This window comes from Lycium barbarum, chromosome 7, assembly GCF_019175385.1.
Source record: "Lycium barbarum isolate Lr01 chromosome 7, ASM1917538v2, whole genome shotgun sequence".
Lineage (NCBI taxonomy): Eukaryota > Viridiplantae > Streptophyta > Magnoliopsida > Solanales > Solanaceae > Lycium > Lycium barbarum.
This window is the reverse complement of record NC_083343.1, coordinates 76507886-76515871: the sequence shown is the minus strand read 5'-3', so window position 1 is coordinate 76515871 and position 7986 is coordinate 76507886.

Here is a 7986-nt window from a genome sequence, read left to right as displayed (position 1 = left end):
TGTCGGCTTATATTCTTTTGTGTATAGTATATATAGCAGCCCAGCCGGCTTGCACTGTTCTTGCACATGTTGTGTATATATATGCAGATTGTACAGAGTTTGGATGTTTCCTCTTTATGAGATTAGTTTGTGCCATTATGGGCTAATGATGTTCAGCATGTTTCAGATAAGTGTTTAGGGGTGTTTGGTCTCTAGAGGTCAGACCCCTTGTCACAGCTCATCGGTTTAGGTCGTGACAGAAGTGGTATCAGAGCAGTTCCGTCCTAGGGTTTTCTACAGATCGTGTCTAGTAAAGTCTTGTTTATGGGTGTGTTGTGCACCACACTTATAAACAAGAGGCTACAGGACATTTAGGATGATGTCATTCTTTCTCTCCTAGATTGTGCGATAGAGCCATGTGTTAGGCGTTCGCTTTCTGATGAATTGTTATGATTTCAGAAATGCCTCCCAAGAAAGCTACAGCTGCCCAGAAAGGCAAGAAAGCCACAGGAGAGGCCACTAGTCGTACTCAGTAGGCCACTTGGGCTCAAGATGAGATTCAGAGTGAGAGCCCATCTGAGACATCGTATACACTGTCTCCAGCACCCATCCCAGTAACTCAGCCAGATGCACCAGGCCAGGATGTGCGGGATGCTGTACAGTTATTGACCAGATTAGTAGCCGCTCAGGCTCAGCGGCAGGGAGCTGGTAGTTCCAGGGTTAAGACCTTCCTTGAGTTAGATCTTCCAGAATTTTCAGTGATAAAGCAGAATATAGATCCCCAGGATTTCATTGATGGTATGCAGAGGACTTTGAGGGTTATGCATGCAAGTGAGGTTGAGTCGGTGGAGTTAGCTTCGTATAGGCTTCGTGATATTACAGTACAGTGGTATCAGACTTGTGTTACACCTCGAAAATTTTTTCGTTGATGCATAGTGAATAGACTAACGGAGAGCACGAAGTATACGGTATTTCAATAAGTAAGAAATGATATTCGATGACCCTAGTTAAGATTTCAAAGATGTTCGAGATAGGGGAAGAAATTTTGCTAAGAGAAGGCAAGGCATACGATAGGTATTGAAAAGGAATTACGAGTAACAAGTTAACGAGGACTTAATAATGATTTGGAGAAGGGTTATAACGTCCCTTAGATTGTTGATGAGGTGATAAACAAGTGCTAAGAAGGTTCCATAAGGATTGGAGATCAAACGAGTCGACTAGAACGAACTTCGGAACACTGGGGATTATACGGCTAAACATACTGGCCGTATAAAACATACGGACCGTATGTTGGACCGTACAAAACATACGGACCGTATGTTGGACCGTACAATCATCCCAGATTGTCACCGTTCTCTGGACCAAATCTACGGCCAGACATACGGTTAGTATAATTTATACAGACCGTATGTTGGTCCGTAGAACTGGTCGGGACAGAATTTTGGTGTATTAAATGAGGGATAAAGTCTTATTTCATTTCATTTCCTTTCACACCCCTTCTATCTAAAACATCTCTATACATTTCTTCCACAAGAATTCAAGAGATATTAGTGATCAACAACATAAACTAAGTAAATCAAGTGTAAGAAACCTATTAAAGATCATCCAAGTCAAGAAATCTCATTGGAGATGAACTAGGATTTTGGCTCAAGTGACGTATTTTCACCCAAAGCTTGTTCCTACAACATCTAAGGTAAGATTTATGGTATTTCCATGTTGTTTAAGGTATTTGAAAGTTGAAACACTTGGATTGTAGAAGGATATAGAAAAATGGGTCATGAATGTGGAATAGTGCCATTTTGAGTAATAGCTTGAATTGAGTCATGATTCTTGATGTGTTGTGATATGGATATGTTATAAATGATGTTAAGAACATGGGGTAGACATTGTATATGAATGAATGTAAATGTGTGTTATGACCATGGGTATGGGTAGTTGGAGGTGAATTGAGAGATATGGATAATGTGGATGAATAAAGACTATTGTTATGGTATTGTGAATGTATTATTGACGTTTGGGAGTTGATTTAAGATATGGAGGAATGTTGTATAAATAAAGGAGATGCTGTCCGATTTTATCTAGTTTTAGTCGTGTATGCTAGCTATCGATTTCTAATGATAGTATAACTTTAATGAAGGTAGAAACGTGAGTGTTGAAGGAGAATGTGCAAGTGGTAAAATAGTTAAACGGAAAGGTATGTAAGGCTAACCCTTCTTTCATAAGGCATGGTTCTTTGGCCAATTATCTAAATCTTCTATAAGTCTATAATGTCCTCCAAATGATTCTATCTTCAGAGCTATTAAGCTCATGATTCTCGATATGTTACGATTGTACTAAGTTCCTCATATGACGAGTAATCCTATAAGGATAGATGTAACAAACGACGATGATAGTGATAACGATAATGACGACGATGAAAATGGTAATGATGCTAAAGATGCTTATAAGCTATTATGTATATGTGTCTATGTATGACTATTATGGAACCCCGAGCTTGTAAGGCCGGGTAGAATATGTATATATATTTATGCAACGCGCGCGCACCTCTGTAGTTGGGTATGGATAACCCTGAAGCCTTGGTAGGGCCAGGTATGTGTAACCTTGAGCCTTGGTTGGCCAAGTATGTATGATAACCGAGCCTAGCCATGGCCAGGTACGTGAAACACCGAACCTTCATGGTCGGGCATGCTATGTAAATGATATGGTTATGTATATGATATAGATATGAGTATGAATACGAATATGATACGAAATGAATAAGACTATGTATATGAATACTATTATGGACGCAATGTAAATGAGTACGGATACGGATATGGATGTATGTAGACAAATACGCGTTAGATATGGAAAGTCCCCATGAGAAGCAAGTAAGGGCTTATGACGATGATACGATTATCTCCTATCTTATGCCATTTCTTATATTGTGTATTATGCTTCTATGTTGATATTGATCATGCTTTACATACTCAATACATTCTTCGTATTGACGTCTTTTTTTTGTGGACGCTGCGTCATGCCCGCAGGTGCCCAGGGAGACAGAGTTGGCCTATAGCTACATTTCTCAGGGAGTACATAGCGGAGCTCCATTTCATTCGGAGCTATCGCTTTTGGTATTGATTCTTTTGTGTACATAATTATAGGCATAGCGGGGTCCTATCCCGCCTATATGATATGACATACTCTCCTTAGAGGCTCGTAGACATGTGTATATGGTTAGATGTGTTTGGCTTTGTCGGCCTATATTTTGGGATATCATTTTGTTAGCCTCGTCGGCGTATGTACATTGATATGGGCATAGTTGCAAATTGTAATATAAATGTATTGGTTGTCCAATGGGACTAGTATGATTGATGGATAGAAATGTATGATTTAATATGTGGCTCACGTAGATGTAACTGTAAAGGCATGTTAAGAGGTGCCCGGGTAGGCTAGTACCGGGTGCCCGTCGCGGCCCTCCGGTTAGGTCGTGCCAACTTGGGAGTTATCTAGAGGGGAGAATGCTCCTCCAGCTGTTTGGCGAGAGTTCACGGATGCTTTTATCCACCATTATTTGCCTCCTAAGGTCAGGCGAGCCCGGGCAGACAAATTTCTACGTATTGAGCAGGGCAGCATGAGTGTCTAAGAGTACTGTATGTGGCTGAGGTGGAGGACAGAGTTTACCGTTTTGTGGTTGGTTTAAAGCCACATTTGATAGATGCTTGTACGATTATTGCATTACAGCCAGGCATGGATATCTCCCGTATACAGGCATATGCACAGAATCTGGAAGATCGCAAGCGTCAGAGGGGGGCAGAGCATGACCGTGACCGAGGCCATGGTATGAGGGCTAGATCTTTCGATATTGGAAGTGAGCCCAGGGGAGGACAGTGGCAGCAGAATTCCCAGTATCCATATCATTCGGTAGGGAGTGCACCTCCACGATTTTCAGGCCCGAGGTTTGATTGGTCTTCTTATTCCGCAGCGGCCCAGAGTTCTAGAGCATCAGGCTCCTAGTATAGACCAGAGTCAGGACAGATGAGACCACCCTTACCACGGTGTGCCCAGTGTGGTAGGTCAAATATCGAGCAGTGCCGATTGGGATCGAATGCCTGTTATTCTTGTGGCCGACCAGGTCATATGATAAGAAATTGTCCGTTAGTAGGTGGCATGGGCACTGTTCAGCCTACAGGGTCTATCCCACAGGGAATATAATGTGAGAAGGTTGCTAAAGTCGTATAGTACTTTCTTGCGGTCTAGTTTAGTATTCCATTGGGTTTGTGGAAAATTAGTTGTTTATTAACTAATTGCTAACTAATTGCTTTTGGTTGTAATAAATGGATAAAAGAAACAAAGGTTGTGTCCCCATTTAGATAAAGTGTATGCTATGGTGATTGATCTAGATATACTTTTAATGGATCGACGTGTGAATGCACATAACCTCTAATGTAATCCCTAATATTTTCCAATAGTTAAGGACTATTTCTCTTTATGATTTTCCCAAATATAAAAGAGTGTATATGAAGAACGGTTAATCTTGTGTCAAGTAAATTCCTCTTATCCCTAAGTGAATTTATCAAACTAGGGTTAACGCCCTGAGTTCTTGTTATTTATTCTTACCAAACCCTACTCACTTTTCCAAATTAAGCAAGTTTATGGCTTTAATTAATGTTTTCAACCATCAATTATGAATGAAGACTGTCACACCCTAACAGTGGTAGGGCATGACGGGCATCCGACTCTCATCAGAGTCGAGCGAGCCCTTAGACATTTGCTCTATCAAAACCTGTCATTTCAAAAACTTTTAAAAACATGAAACTTTTCCAAATAGAAATCATTATCTTTATAACGATTATGAAAACTTTCAATCAAATAAGTACTTTAAACCAATTGAAATCATCTAAAATACATACTGTTTTAAAATCCACAAATGACTCAACTGACATTACTTTGTTGACATCTCGACAAATATACCACAGGACACTATCTGCAGAAGTCTCTAAGAAGTGAACTGAACATTATGAGTCAGGACAGGGCCCTGACATACCCATAATCATGCATATCTATACATGACTCAGCACAACTCCAGAATGAGGTGGAACTTGCCAATCCCAGCTGACATCCAAGCATTCTAGCTATACACTTAACCTGCCAAACAATCTGGGGCTGCGGGCATGAGCGCAGCGTCCCCAGGCAAAAGGACGTCAGTACGGACAATGTACTGAGTATGTAAGGTGGTAACAAATCATAATCATAATTTGATTTAGGAGAGAAGAAATCACAATCTAACTCAATACTTACACCCTTCGCTGGAAGAAACATAAATGTGCACACGAAGTCTCAAAACAATCTTTAAGTAAATAATGCAATCCAACACACATGTCGCTTCCGACATGTTAACCGAATGGTCCCTTCGGACAGCCGCTTCCGGCTAGTATCACAATAGTCCCTTCGGACGGCCGCTTCCGGCTAGTATCACAATAGTCCCTTCGGACGGCCGCTTCTGGCATAATAATGATGGCCCCTTCGGGCAGCCGCTTCTGGCTTAATAATGATGGCCCCTTCGGGCAGCCGCTTCCGGCTTAATATCACCATCATATCAACACAAACTCAATACAAAAATATCAATTTCAATTTATATCATAGGTCACTAATCAATTCATCACAATCTAGTTATTAGCCTTAGTCTTTATAAGAAGTTATCAAATTTGTATCTCACTAGACTTAGGAGGACATACTTCCAGGTTTGAGGGTAGAATTGTTATGAAATTCTTACTACTTATATTCTACTCAATTTCATCTTATTTACCTACTCAAAGAATAAATGATCATATCAATACAAATGGATGATACTATGGAATGTAAACATAAATCGTAAATGAAATGAAGTAGTAAAATCTCACACCCCCTTCGGAGTGGTTTTGAAAATCAAACTTTATGTTTCCTTTAGTATAAAACTAATTTCCTCGAAATCGTTAGTAAAACCATATACACAACTCAACTTGGCACCTTATGGGTGTCTCTTTGGAACAGAATAGGAGTACAATATCAATAAGCCATCACAAGAAACATTTAGACCTTACTCGTCTAAGAATGGAATCATATGGAGTACATGTAGAACGAATAATAACAAGAATCATGCCAAAGGAAGAAAAGTTTGCCTTACATACCTTGTCGCTTACGTGATTAGCTTAACTTATGCTTCCAAACACTGGCCAATCCAAAATCAAGGTAAAGGAAACCCCGTAGACAACTAGAAAAAGGTTCATATACTTCTCTAAGCTCGTAATTAACTTCCGCAAATTCGGGCAGCATATTCCCTGTAATCTTCGCTTCCCTCTAATTCCAATTCAATCTAACAACACAATCAACAACCAACAACAACAACAACAATCTCATATAAGTCTCTTTAAACTCAAAGCATCAACTCCCAAAGATATACACCAAAACAACCCAGTATACGCTTTGTATATGATATCTTCATACACTTTATTCTCCCAAATTCAAGAATAGCAACTTATCAACACCATATCAACAATCATTTTAGATCAATATCCAGCTAATTCTATCCATTTAATCATAACAAAACAGCTCCCAAGTCATTTGATATCCAAAAATTATAACCGAACTTTCAACATCATTTTCCCTATTCTAACCCGTCAAATCTATCAATGATCATGGTAAGAACATCTTAAACATACCTTATATGAGTAGCCACCACGAAACCAACATCCCCCAAGTTCAACTTTTATCTTAAAACGATGGCAACAACTTGTACTACACTTTATCCTTCACGGGCCTCGGGATTCGGGGCCTCGAACTTGATCGATTCTCCACTTTCTCTCTCTAACTCTCCTCTCTCTCTTTATATAAAATATTCTGGACCTTTGGTATGAAAATGAGGCAGATAAGGCTGAAAATTTCCCTTAAATAGCAAGGGAAGTGGGCCTGACCCGACTTGGAATCGGGTTGGGCCGAGCCCACTGCCCAGCTTGACCTTTCTGTCTTAAAACATCCATAACGTTTTATCCCTATGGCACGTGTAGGACCACGACCTATGGTTGGAAAGGTATTTCAATTATCTACAACTTTAATTTTAGGAGTTTTCCCAAATTCCCAAATAATGATGGGGTTATGGCCTCCCTAAGTTAGATCACCCGAAAACGTAACTTAAAAACATCTTTTTGGAGGGCTTCCACTTTGATTTGGCTCAAGGGTCCTTCTTGAGTTGTGTTTAACTTCACATATATTATCCATATAACTTGTCATATGTCCTTTATAAAATCTCGACATGTGGACCCCACCTCAGCTTACAATTACGAGGGCTATATATTTTTTAACTTATCATTTCAATCGTATTGTACGAATTTCAAATATCATACTCATGCTATCCTCATGATAATACAGTAGAATTTCATCCTTTATACTTGTAATATTTTCTCCTCCTTGAGCTCACATTAAGCCGTCTGCAGCCTTAGTAACATGAAATTTTCTGGGGCGTAACAAGAACAAAGAATAAATAAACCCTAACAATCCATTATGCATATATCAATCTCAATTCCCAATCACATAACACCCATCCTAGGGTTCACAACCTTCGTAGAGATATTAGCTACTCATAATGATGAATGAAAAACAAAGTAATAAAGAATTCATATTGCTTACTATTGATTAAAATAAGATGAAGGTAATTCTCTTCTTCTTCCAAAAGCTCCAAAAACAATGAAGTATTTAATGATCTAATTCAAACGACAAAGTCTGACATCTAATCATAAATAAACCCTGCAAGGAACTATTTATAAGGTCTCAAAAACACAAAATTACATAATTGCAAAAAGACCCCTGATGGCATTAATTACGGTCTGTATAATGAGATACGGACCGTATACAATTATACGGCTGGTCTTCCTTCAAGTACAAGGAGAAAATTCACGATCCTATTATATGGCCCGTATTTGATTATACGGTCCGTAACACTTGGCCGTATTGCTTCATCTTCAAAACTTGACTTCTGCCTCACTTGATATA